Below are 12,803 nucleotides of genomic sequence, written 5' to 3'. Positions count from 1 at the left end.
TCTCTTTTCTTTTCCTTCCTCTTCTGCTGGGCGCCGCACTCCCCCCCCCCCCCCCCCTTTTTTTTTCTTTTTTCTGCTGGGCCCGCCTCTCTCCTTTCTTCTTCTTCCTCGTTTTCTTCTTTTTTTTTTCTTTTTCTGCCCAGCACGTGGGCTACTCCTTCTTTCTCTCTCTCTCTCTTTTTTCTTCTCCTTCTTCTGCCCAGCACGTGGGCTGCTCTGTCTTTTTTTTTTTTTTTTTTTTCTTTCTGCCAATGTGCGCAGCTTCCGTTTTTTTCTTTCTTTCTTTGTTGCCTCATAGCGTCTTGCCGCTTGCGTCTTTTTTTTTTTTTGTTGTTGACGGCAGTGCTGCTACGTTGGTGTGGGAGCGCAAGCGAGGCCGGTAACTAGGCTGCTGAGATTGAAGGCTACAATATTAGGGTTTCAGGGTTAGGGTTTCGTGCTGATAACGTGTTGCAGAGAAACTGAATTTGAGAGGAATTTGCTGTGTGTTCTCATTGATAATAGGGGCCTCTTTATATAGAAGATTACAATGTATAGAATCTCAATCATATAAGGAAAGTAATCGTACATTGAATACGAATCTAGATCCTTCTAATTCAACCCTATTACCACTAGGTCAAGTAACCTAGAGTTTGGGCCAAACAAAAATAAAGATATCCTTAAACAGTCCTTAATTATAATTATAACTAGCGTATAAGACCGCGTGATGTGTGGGTTGTTTTCTTCTTGAATTCCAAGAAATATTACTGGATATGATATATAGTTTTGTGTACGTACATATTTCAAAAGTTGATGTTCAAACCAAGCTGGTGTTATAACCAGACTTGTGTATTTATATCTCAAAGAAAATCCCTCTTGTGATTGTCTCTTTTAGTCTAGCAACGCCTTTAGGAATTTTAAACCAGAGACATACACAGGCATGCTTCCCTTTGGGCAAACTGTTTTTTAAGAGTAATTAATTATTTATCATGCTCCTCTTAGATTGGAATGCTGTGGGTTTTTTTTTTTTTTTTTCCTCAGATTTTTTTTTCTCAAATGTCACAATACATAATCTTCCTGCCTACAACCTATATATGAGAGTTGAGCTGTATGCAAAAGACAGAAAAACCACGAGAAGTGAAAGTATTGATATCAAATAAACAATACTTTAAAAGCAATCATATATATCTTTTACCCTTAATTTCTACCCAAAACCTTAAATGAGCACTTTACTAATAAGGTTTTCATTCTCAACAACCTTAAAAAAACTATTTCCCTAAGAGAGCCAAGAGCAGCAGCGAGAGAACCCTAGAGAGCCAAGAGCAGCAGCGAGAGAACCCTCCGACGGCACACCCTCGTGGCGGTGTCGTCGGACGGGGTAACAGGGACCTAGTGCCCGGAGATGGTTGTTCGTGGAATAAACCCAGTTGATTAGAAGGTGGTGCGGTGGCTTCGTTCTCCAAACCGCAAGGTGATCATGCCGGAAAAGTGCAGATCAGACGCAGAGGCTTATGGGTAGGCCTCCCCATGGCTGCTGGTGGCTTTGCCTGGTGGTGAGAGGGCGGGCTTTGAGGGACTCAGATCGGATCGGGGTGACCCGATTTGGTCTGTGTTACTTGGAGCCGTCCGGTGGAGAAGGGTGGCTGGGGGTGGCGGCGAGGCCAATTGGGGGGTTGGGGAGGACGGAGGGACGGCGGGAAGGCCTGAGTTCGCTCGGCGCGGCGGGTCAGCCGCCGGTGGATGGACGGCGTGGATTGGGCTTGCGGGTCGGGGACGAGGAGGCAACTGTCTACTGTTCTTTTGGATTGGGCTAAGTGTGTGTTGGGTCTGGGTTTGGGCTCTGGGCCCACACTCCTTTTATATTTTGTTTTATTATTTTTTGTTATTATTAGTTATCAAGGGCTTTATGCCAGCAATAATATCCTACATGTACTGTGTAGGCCTAAGTGGGCTATGTGCCTGTGTATGCACTCTACGTGCCTTGTCTGCTCTAGGCCGGCGGCGAGTTATTTGCTTCGTCAAATGGGCGCTCCCGCCTAGTGGCAGGGTGAGACTAAGTGTCGTCGGATTTACTTTTCGGCGGCAACATAGAAGGAAAGCTGTGCTAAAGCAGGCAATTATGCTATGTTGTACAAGGGGTACATATCGAGTTATCTTTCTGCTATGTCACTGCTATGTTAAAGCAAATGGAGTAGCTATTTGTGCACTCTTTGTAATACCCGAAAAATTCAAGTTAATTTCCGATGACGTTTTGGAAATGATTTCGTGGTCGTGGACACGAGTACGAAGCTTAGAGGAGTGTGGAATTAGTTCGAACGATTTTATTTTGAAAACTGAACGTTTTAGGGGGGTCAAAGGAGTTGACTTTTTATACATTGGGAAATTGGGAAAACTTTCTTCATGAAAGTTGTAGAGCGCGTCGATACGAGTTCGTGGACATATGGAACGTAATATTCGGAGTTCGTATGAATAAGTTACGAATATTTGAAAATTGGGATTTTCTATAAATATGAAAAAAAAATCCGAATATTGCAAATGAGGACAGAATTTCTGGAACTCCAGAAATTTCTCCCCATTTCTCTCCCGAGCCCAGCCGCGACCCCCTCCCTTCGTCACCTTCGTTCTTCCTCATCCGGCCACCGATTGATGTGAAACAAAGTGGGTTTTTCTAGTCTCGACCCCCTTTACGAGTTTGTAGAAGAAATCGAAGTGAAATACGAGCTGTATGAGGCTCTACAAGGTCGAGAAGAGAGCCTCGTCGGAGACGAAATCGCTCTTCCCCACTTTTTCTGGGCTCTACTTTTTCTGGCCATATCTTCCTCTACAGGCCTCCGATCGACCTGATTCCAAAAGCAATTTTTCTCACCGTGAAGTTTTCTACAACTTTCCAGAAGACATCGACTTGAGATAACCATCGTGGTGGCCGCTAGAAGACCGAGAAGCCGCACAGCCGAGCTGGAAATCGTCTTCCTTCGCCACCTTGGTTCTCCCAGCTCCGGCCACTATAGCTCGAGTTCTTTGAGGGCTTTTCTAGCCCAGAGGAAGTAGAAGCTATCCCCAAGAAGGCTTGCAGTGATTTGATCCGGGGTGATCGAATTTTGAAGATTGGGAAACTAGGGTTCTTCGGGTTTCAAAACTTGCGAGGTAAAATTCTACTTTTTGGCTTATAATCTGACTTTGGTGTAGTTATGAAAAGTGAAATTGGAGTTGAGTTGAAGGACTTTGATGTTGGGAGTTTTGTCTAATTTTGACTTTGGATGGGTGGCGGTGCCGCCACTGTGATGGTGGTTTCCGGCGACCTCCGGACACCCCAAGGACAGTTTCTGTCCATTTTTGTGTTCTACGTGTCGATACGATCGTTTGCATATATAATTCATAATTTTTGGATATCGTATGATGAAGTTATGAATTTTTAAGTTTCGATCGATTTCGATCGTTAGATTGGTGATATGTGAAGTTAGGACCGTCAGATGGACTTGTAGTTTTGATACGATGATCTTATGACTGTCCCAGTGGCTTTGTGTGGTCATGGGCGAAGATCCGACCGTTGGATCTTCGTATAAATGCAAAACAGTGATTAGGGAGGCGATTCGTGAGAATCCGTCCGTTGGATTTTCGTATAAATTTGTGAAGATGTTAGTAAGGACGATTCAGGGAGATCCGACCGTTGGATCTTCGTGATGATTTTTGGAGGGTGATCCTAAGGGCGATCCGTGAGGATCTGACCGTTGGATCATCATTTAATTTCGATCCGACCGTTGGATTGTCGTTTGAATATGTTTTTGAGTTATTGGCTAAGTTAAGGTCATGTGTGATTAGGTGATTGACGGTCTTCCTTGGGTGAGCGATTTCGGTGTGTATTGTGTTGAATTGAAGACGCAGCGGGAATATCGAGGTGAGTAAATCGCACATGGTTCATTCACGAACCGAAATTCGGTGATTTTATTTAATTGAGAAATTGTGGAAATTGTTTTACTAAAATAAATATTTGTTTTAAATTATATGGACTTGATCGACTACGGTCCATAGGTAAGTAAAATGTATTTAAACTATAAAAATGAATTTCTAGATTTTATTGCATGTGAACTATAGTTGGTATTAGTGGTCACTCTTGTGTGGGTGACTACGTATATATATATTTACGTGGAATATATATTGGATGGTGTGATTTACTGAGTTATATTTTGAGCATTACCCTTGGAATATGTGATTTATCTTAGATGTTGTGTTGTCTATGATAATGGGTAATTGAGTAAAGTGCGATAGTTGAGTCGTTGAGATGAATTAAATGAGGAGTCGAGTGAATTGAGAAAAGCAGTCATTCGTAAGGTGAACCTTGGCCCAGGTGACACTTTACGATACAGTTAGAGCTCTAGTCTGTCTGCCGTCATACTGCTTGGGGGATAAACGAGTTATCATATGCCCTTGGGTATGACATGACATACTGAATGGGGTGATTAATATAATTAATCATAAGCCTGTAAGTATGATATACTGAATGGGGTGATTAATATAATTAATCATAAGCCTGTAAGTATAATATACTGCATGGGATGATTTATATAAATAAATCATAAGCCTGTGAGTATATATTGAGTAATAAGTTGTTTATTATTGAGTAGTCATGATGAGATGTGAGTTGATTGATGCTTGAAGTGATGTTGTACACTTCAATTCTTATGCAAAACAAAATTAAAATGTGCTTGAGTTGACTGTGTTACTTTAAATCGTGCAATCCTTTCATTTACTCATACGAGCTTTGCAAAAAGCTTACCGGGTTTGTATTGTTGCAATCCCGGTACACTATTCAAACGGTGTAGCGGGTAATCCTGCAGGTCAGGAGAATCAGGACGGTGATCGTGCGGGTTAGAGAATTTGTTTTAGTTTTACAGCAATTGTAATTGTGAGGTGAGTTATGCTCATTTGAGCCTTACAATATAATTTGGTGAGAGTGTGCTGTAATAAACAAATTTGAGATTTGGTTTATGTAATATCGAGCGATGTGAGGTGTGGTTGTTTTGAGAAAAAAATTCAGGTTGTATTTATGTGAGTTGTATTAATTCATGTTTCGGATTTTGAATTGATTATTCAAAATTCGGGGCGTGACAGTTTGGTATCAGAGCGTAAGGTACATATTTGGTGATAATCAGTACTCCCCGAGTGATGGCCCGTCTGCAGCGGATCCCCATCATATACTCTTCGGTACTGGTATAATCATTGGGTATGTCTTAGTATGGGGTCTAGACAGCGTGTATGTCAGTAGGACGGTAGAGTTGTCTTCTAAGTTCGTATTAGAATAAGTTTAGTTTCCGCAGGTTGTAATCTTCGAGGAATAGAGACCTCTAGATTTAACTCTGATGAGTCGGTGAGATTTGTTTTATGGAAGTGAGGTCCTTTTGGATGTTGAAGTGTTGGTTGAAGGCATAATGTTGACCTATGCACGTACCTAGTGTGGATACGAGTATGAATTGATATAAATTTTGCCTTCTTAAGTTGGACGTACAGATGTTTGGATGGGACGTACGTATCAGGGATTAGATATCCTGTTTTGTAATGGGATGTGCTTGTGGAGTTTGTGAGTAAGGTTGAGGTTAGGGAAGAAATTATTGTGGTTAATTCTTCCTTGTGATTGTAAGTTGTTAAGCAGGGTTTAAGGTGCGAGACCAGAGTTTTATTTTGTACTCAATGGTTAGAGATGAACGACCATTGTTTTGGGTTGTCGTTGAGTACTATAATTCCTTCAGAATCAGGATTGTTGGTAGAATTGAAATTAGTAGTAGTTTTGGTGATTCTGAATTTGAATTGAGTTCGCGAGATGTGTCTTATATATGTGGTTGATGTTGCTAGCATCATTTTGGAACGATACTTTACGATTCACAAAGAAAACTGGATTTGAAATTTATTCATTTGAACATCATGGGTTGATGACCTGACCGTGACTTGTGAACCTAGTTTTGTTCAAGTGAAGGGAATTGAATTTTTGTGGCCTTTGTGTGGTGAACTAGTTTTCTTAAGTTTTGGATCGTAATATGGAGATGGACTGAAGTGAATTTGAAGTCGTGTGGTGTTTTAAGTTTACGTAGGCGGGACACTTAATGTTTTGCAATGGAGTTGATTTTGGTCAGTAAATAATTGGGAGAGTTAGAATCAACTCTTTGTAAAATGATATTGGACGATAGTGTGCGCCTTTGGTGGCTGATTTTAGATGAAGTGGTTAAACACAAATTTGAGTATTGATTTTAGTGACTTTGTTAGGTATCCATAGTGGTTCAAGTGAATTACTATGTGATATGGAGTGTGATTCGATTTCTGAATCGCTAAATGTTAAGGATTGAATTGTGGTGAGTTTTTGTTGAAGCAATTGATAGATGGAATTATCGAGATTCTATAAGAGTTGTAAGAGTAACTCTAAAGATGTGGGTTTTTCCTAGCTAACTCAGGATGTGTTTAGCTTTATAAATCCCTAATCCTATCGATGAAATTGTTGTGTTTGGTTTGACTCAGAGGTTACTAGCTAGACCTCGATGCGACTTAATTGATTGTTGGATTCTTTTTGAGTGATTGTTTTTATTGCATCATTATGAAAGATGTGTGCAGTAGAGTTGTTTATGGTTTTGAAAATAGTATTGGGTGACCAAGGTTCGATCCTTGGTGTTGTTGTTGGTTAAACAAAAAGAAAAAGAAAACATGCACACAATCTTATTGATTTTATATTACAAAAAGGGAAACGAGGACTATGCTATACTAAGCCTAGTCAGCAGCTCCGGATGGGTTGAGGCTGAGCTCAAGAGAAACGTTTGAGCCACTGTGGTAACCGCCTGAGCCACCAGAATAGTAACCAAAAGCGCTACCTTCCTCGGAAGTAGCCTTCAGGTTACCAAAGACGTCCTCGCCGTGCACGGGGAACAGAGGAAGAGTTTGAACCTCCTGGTGATCTCCTCCTCGTTGTTGCAGGGATGTTTGTCCTCCTGTTGTGCCAAAAGAGTTGTACTGGTATTAGTGTTGAAGTGTGAGGAAGAATATGAAACAAAATTTAAATCAAGAAATCCTTCATTACCAGTAGAATAGGTGGAACCAAAGTTGAGATCAATGGATCTACCATCATCAGTAGAACTAGTGGACCCAAAATTGATGTCAATGGATCCACCAGCTGGCCCAAAATTGATGTCGATGGATCCACCAGCACCAGTAGAACCAGTGGACCCAAAATTGAGATCAATGGATCTACCAGTACCAAGAGAACTAGTTCTCATGGACACTGGAGCAGCCTGATTACACCTATTCATCTGCTTCTCTCGAGCCCTGACGTTCTGGAACCAAAAGTAAATGTTCTTACCCTCAACATACCCATACTGGTTCAGCTGGAGGCAGATCTCGTGAATGTGCTCTGAAGTTGGGCACTTAAATCCCTTGACGTAGTAAAGATCCTTGAGGATTCTTATTTGTTCTGGAGTAGGAATCCATCTGGTACGGCTTCGCCAGAAATCCATGTTGGCACTACTTCCAGCTGCTTGGGTGTTTCCTCCCTCCTCTGTTGGTTGCTGTTGTTGTGGTTCCATTTGTTGCGGGGTTTGGAGCTCCATTAGTTGCAGAGTTCGTGGCTCTTGGGTCATGGAGTGAGAGGATGTGAAAATCGAGGAATACATGGTTTAGTGTTTGAGGGAGATTTTGTTAAAAGGATTGGAGTTGTTGAACTGGTGATTGGAGATCTGAGATTCTCAGAGGAAAGATGAGATCGAATCTTCAAATGGAAGAAAAGATCTGAGAAAGAAGGATTGAAGATTTGGAGGAAAAGATTGAAGATCTGAGAGTGAAAAACTGGGGATTTGAGAAGAGAAAGGTTGAAGAGTTGAGAGAGAAAGGCTTGAGCTCGGAAGAAAATTTCTTTTCCTTTGGAGTGAACAGTCGCGTCTCCAGAATGCACCTATTTATAGAACAAGGTGAGCAGATCTCCACCGTTGGATGAACGATCTCAGAATTTGAATCCACGCGTTGGATTAAAGTCGCCCCGAAACCCGGAAAAGCTGTTGGCGCGTGGAGAGCGTGTAAGGGGACCGAGGGAATCTCGAGGCGCTGTGGCAGACAGCTGTAGCCGAAAGCAGATTTGACTGCCGTAAATCACGGAAGGGATAAGCCGTGACACAGGTGGGCTGTACTTGGGCCTGTCTCGGATCAAGGCATCACTGTAGCTGTGGGTGGAGGCCTGATGGGCCGAGTTTCAGAAACAGTTTTGGACATGATGGGCCGAGTTTCTGAAACAGTTTTGGATGAGTTGGGCCGGATTTCTGTAACAGTTTTGGATACGTTGGGCTGGATTTCTGCAACAGTCTTGGATGTTTTGGGCCGAATTGTTGAAACAGTTGAAACAGTTGGTTTAAATAAAAGGATTGGTATGGATAATAACGTGAGCAGCCGTGCTCGAGTGGTTGAGTGTAAAGTTCGTGTACAAGAGGTCTGAGGTTCGAACCTCGCCTCTCGTTTATTTTTATTATGTTCGTTTATGACATAATAAGTATAAAATTTGTACACATTATATTAAGCACAGCTTGTGCTCCAGTGGTTGGGGACAAAGGTTTCGTGCAGCAGGTTGAGGTTTCGAACCTTACCTCTTACAAATATTTTTGGATCTCGTATATGCTTGATATACGGACGTATATACGGTATGTACGGTATACATAAGTATATACGGTCTGTACGGTATGCATAAGTATATACAGTTGTATGGTATGCATACGTATATACGGTCTGTACGGTATGTATACGTATATACGGTATGTACAATTTCATACCGTAGCCGAGCTAAAAAGTTGTGGGCCGAATAGTAGGCCCGAATAGTAAGCCCAAATTTGGTTGGGCCTATTCAAAATGCATTTGGTTCGGCCGATTGGTAGGCCCAAATAGTAAGCCCAATTGTTCGGCCGATTTGTAGGCCCAAATAGTAAGCCCAATTGTTCGGCCGATTGGTAGGCACAAATAGTAAGCCCAATTGTTCGGCCCGAATGGTAGGCCCAAATGTTAAGCCCAATTGTTCGGCCTAAATGGTAGGTCCAAATGTTAAACCCAAATTGGTTCGGGCCGGTTCGAAATGTGGATGGTTCGGTTTCTTCGGCCCAATTGGCCAGCCCTAATGCTTAGCCCAAGGATTGAGCAAGCCCAAGTCATCATCACTGGGTGTCAGATTTTATTGGCATGCTTTTGGGGATGATTTGTTTTGAGTGATGCATCTCTATTGTTGTGTAGAATAGTGCATGCTTAAGTTTTACTATAGAGATTTACCGTGATGCTAATTGAGTAGCGAAACGCTTTGTGAGAATGTTTACTGTGCTTGTATGCCAGTACAGGATGATGATCTATGTGAAGATCTATGTGATGATCTATGAGATGATCTATGTGAAGATCTATGTGAGGATCCATGTGGTGATTTTGTGTGAGTTTACTTTTGTGATGAAAGAATTTGTGGCCTTAGGAATGTATTTTTATACAAAGGGCTGTGGCTTTGTAGATTACTACAGCTTTGGAAAGGATGGAGATTCGATGGTTAGGTTAACCGTAATCGAGAGCAATTAACTTGCGCTTAAATTTCGGGACGAAATTTCTTTAAGGAGGGTGGATTGTAATACCCGAAAAATTCAAGTTAATTTCCGATGACGTTTTGGAAATGATTTCGTGGTCGTGGACACGAGTACGAAGCTTAGAGGAGTGTGGAATTAGTTCGAACGATTTTATTTTGAAAACTGAACGTTTTAGGGGGGTCAAAGGAGTTGACTTTTTATACATTGGGAAATTGGGAAAACTTCCTTCATGAAAGTTGTAGAGCGCGTCGATACGAGTTCGTGGACATATGGAACGTAATATTCGGAGTTCGTATGAATAAGTTACGAATATTTGAAAATTGGGATTTTCTATAAATATGAAAAAAAAATCCGAATATTGCAAATGAGGACAGAATTTCTGGAACTCCAGAAATTTCTCCCCATTTCTCTCCCGAGCCCAGCCGCGACCCCCTCCCTTCGTCACCTTCGTTCTTCCTCATCCGGCCACCGATTGATGTGAAACAAAGTGGGTTTTTCTAGTCTCGACCCCCTTTACGAGTTTGTAGAAGAAATCGAAGTGAAATACGAGCTGTATGAGGCTCTACAAGGTCGAGAAGAGAGCCTCGTCGGAGACGAAATCGCTCTTCCCCACTTTTTCTGGGCTCTACTTTTTCTGGCCATATCTTCCTCTACAGGCCTCCGATCGACCTGATTCCAAAAGCAATTTTTCTCACCGTGAAGTTTTCTACAACTTTCCAGAAGACATCGACTTGAGATAACCATCGTGGTGGCCGCTAGAAGACCGAGAAGCCGCACAGCCGAGCTGGAAATCGTCTTCCTTCGCCACCTTGGTTCTCCCAGCTCCGGCCACTATAGCTCGAGTTCTTTGAGGGCTTTTCTAGCCCAGAGGAAGTAGAAGCTATCCCCAAGAAGGCTTGCAGTGATTTGATCCGGGGTGATCGAATTTTGAAGATTGGGAAACTAGGGTTCTTCGGGTTTCAAAACTTGCGAGGTAAAATTCTACTTTTTGGCTTATAATCTGACTTTGGTGTAGTTATGAAAAGTGAAATTGGAGTTGAGTTGAAGGACTTTGATGTTGGGAGTTTTGTCTAATTTTGACTTTGGATGGGTGGCGGTGCCGCCACTGTGATGGTGGTTTCCGGCGACCTCCGGACACCCCAAGGACAGTTTCTGTCCATTTTTGTGTTCTACGTGTCGATACGATCGTTTGCATATATAATTCATAATTTTTGGATATCGTATGATGAAGTTATGAATTTTTAAGTTTCGATCGATTTCGATCGTTAGATTGGTGATATGTGAAGTTAGGACCGTCAGATGGACTTGTAGTTTTGATACGATGATCTTATGACTGTCCCAGTGGCTTTGTGTGGTCATGGGCGAAGATCCGACCGTTGGATCTTCGTATAAATGCAAAACAGTGATTAGGGAGGCGATTCGTGAGAATCCGTCCGTTGGATTTTCGTATAAATTTGTGAAGATGTTAGTAAGGACGATTCAGGGAGATCCGACCGTTGGATCTTCGTGATGATTTTTGGAGGGTGATCCTAAGGGCGATCCGTGAGGATCTGACCGTTGGATCATCATTTAATTTCGATCCGACCGTTGGATTGTCGTTTGAATATGTTTTTGAGTTATTGGCTAAGTTAAGGTCATGTGTGATTAGGTGATTGACGGTCTTCCTTGGGTGAGCGATTTCGGTGTGTATTGTGTTGAATTGAAGACGCAGCGGGAATATCGAGGTGAGTAAATCGCACATGGTTCATTCACGAACCGAAATTCGGTGATTTTATTTAATTGAGAAATTGTGGAAATTGTTTTACTAAAATAAATATTTGTTTTAAATTATATGGACTTGATCGACTACGGTCCATAGGTAAGTAAAATGTATTTAAACTATAAAAATGAATTTCTAGATTTTATTGCATGTGAACTATAGTTGGTATTAGTGGTCACTCTTGTGTGGGTGACTACGTATATATATATTTACGTGGAATATATATTGGATGGTGTGATTTACTGAGTTATATTTTGAGCATTACCCTTGGAATATGTGATTTATCTTAGATGTTGTGTTGTCTATGATAATGGGTAATTGAGTAAAGTGCGATAGTTGAGTCGTTGAGATGAATTAAATGAGGAGTCGAGTGAATTGAGAAAAGCAGTCATTCGTAAGGTGAACCTTAGCCCAGGTGACACTTTACGATACAGTTAGAGCTCTAGTCTGTCTGCCGTCATACTGCTTGGGGGATAAACGAGTTATCATATGCCCTTGGGTATGACATGACATACTGAATGGGGTGATTAATATAATTAATCATAAGCCTGTAAGTATGATATACTGAATGGGGTGATTAATATAATTAATCATAAGCCTGTAAGTATAATATACTGCATGGGATGATTTATATAAATAAATCATAAGCCTGTGAGTATATATTGAGTAATAAGTTGTTTATTATTGAGTAGTCATGATGAGATGTGAGTTGATTGATGCTTGAAGTGATGTTGTACACTTCAATTCTTATGCAAAACAAAATTAAAATGTGCTTGAGTTGACTGTGTTACTTTAAATCGTGCAATCCTTTCATTTACTCATACGAGCTTTGCAAAAAGCTTACCGGGTTTGTATTGTTGCAATCCCGGTACACTATTCAAACGGTGTAGCGGGTAATCCTGCAGGTCAGGAGAATCAGGACGGTGATCGTGCGGGTTAGAGAATTTGTTTTAGTTTTACAGCAATTGTAATTGTGAGGTGAGTTATGCTCATTTGAGCCTTACAATATAATTTGGTGAGAGTGTGCTGTAATAAACAAATTTGAGATTTGGTTTATGTAATATCGAGCGATGTGAGGTGTGGTTGTTTTGAGAAAAAAATTCAGGTTGTATTTATGTGAGTTGTATTAATTCATGTTTCGGATTTTGAATTGATTATTCAAAATTCGGGGCGTGACAGTCAAATGGGCGCTCCCGCCTAGTGGCAGGGTGAGACTAAGTGTCGTCGGATTTACTTTTCGGCGGCAACATAGAAGGAAAGCTGTGCTAAAGCAGGCAATTATGCTATGTTGTACAAGGGGTACATATCGAGTTATCTTTCTGCTATGTCACTGCTATGTTAAAGCAAATGGAGTAGCTATTTGTGCACTCTTTGCTAGTTGGTGCTTGTTAGAATACAAGTCTACTGTAGAGATTTCTGATATTATTTCAGAAAATATTCTAGATGCTTATTGTAATCAGGGGTATAGGCTCAATGTCCCCCCTTTGTATTCG

The 12,803-nt window shown here is 41.3% G+C and overlaps 2 long non-coding RNA genes across 2 annotated transcripts; both read left to right on the top strand.

The window, feature by feature from the left end:
* The first annotated feature begins 2,219 nt into the window (after positions 1-2,219).
* Positions 2,220-5,387, top strand: LOC133706910 (uncharacterized). Its single transcript, XR_009844794.1, has 3 exons — positions 2,220-3,123; positions 3,799-3,874; positions 4,800-5,387. It is a non-coding gene; the product is annotated as an uncharacterized LOC133706910 (long non-coding RNA).
* Positions 5,388-9,059: 3,672 nt separating this feature from the next.
* LOC133707024 (uncharacterized) lies at positions 9,060-12,479 on the top strand. Its single transcript, XR_009844868.1, has 3 exons — positions 9,060-10,524; positions 11,200-11,275; positions 12,201-12,479. It is a non-coding gene; the product is annotated as an uncharacterized LOC133707024 (long non-coding RNA).
* The last annotated feature ends 324 nt before the right edge of the window (positions 12,480-12,803 follow it).

Source organism: Rosa rugosa, chromosome 4, assembly GCF_958449725.1.
Source record: "Rosa rugosa chromosome 4, drRosRugo1.1, whole genome shotgun sequence".
Taxonomy (NCBI): Eukaryota; Viridiplantae; Streptophyta; class Magnoliopsida; order Rosales; family Rosaceae; genus Rosa; species Rosa rugosa.
This window is presented reverse-complemented; position numbering and strand designations above follow the sequence as displayed.